This window comes from Mandrillus leucophaeus, unplaced genomic scaffold (genome assembly GCF_000951045.1).
Source record: "Mandrillus leucophaeus isolate KB7577 unplaced genomic scaffold, Mleu.le_1.0 Scaffold288, whole genome shotgun sequence".
In the NCBI taxonomy this organism is placed as follows: Eukaryota; Metazoa; Chordata; class Mammalia; order Primates; family Cercopithecidae; genus Mandrillus; species Mandrillus leucophaeus.
Genome location: NW_012103009.1, coordinates 215,252 through 215,803, shown reverse-complemented (window position 1 = coordinate 215,803; position 552 = coordinate 215,252).

Genomic DNA, 552 nt, shown 5'->3' with positions numbered 1-552 from the left:
GTTCTCTTGTGGTTAAACTTTCCCTCCCGCCGGCCCTTAGGACGGTTGTTGGACATGCTCGTGAGTCCTTCACCTGTCTGCCTTCCACCTCTGCAGCTCCTTCTCCAATCTCACGGTCTTCTTGAGCTTGGCCGCCCTCCACGCCCCATCCCGGGCTTGGTCGGTTTTGGGGTCTCCCTCGCTGGCTTTATCCCTCCCACCGTTTCGAGGGTTTCCCTGTGCTCAGGGCCCTGGCGGCCGTCCCCTGTGCCGACCACTGGCCAGATCCAGCTGACCTCCAGGGGCACTTCTTCGGCTGATCACTGGGCCGGTGCTCCGAAGAATGAGCTGTGAGGGCCGCTGTGGCTGGCCGGAGGGTGCCACTCACAGTCACTTCAGACTCACAGAAGCCTTCCCCCCACCCCTGCATTCATCTATGTTCTGTTTGATGATTTTTCCCAGTCACCTGAGCTGTAGGCCTTGGTCACCCCAGACTCCTCCCTCCTGTCACCCTTATCCTCACCCCAGCACCTTTACATCTGCCCTTGGCTCCATTTCCCCCTCCTCTGCCTG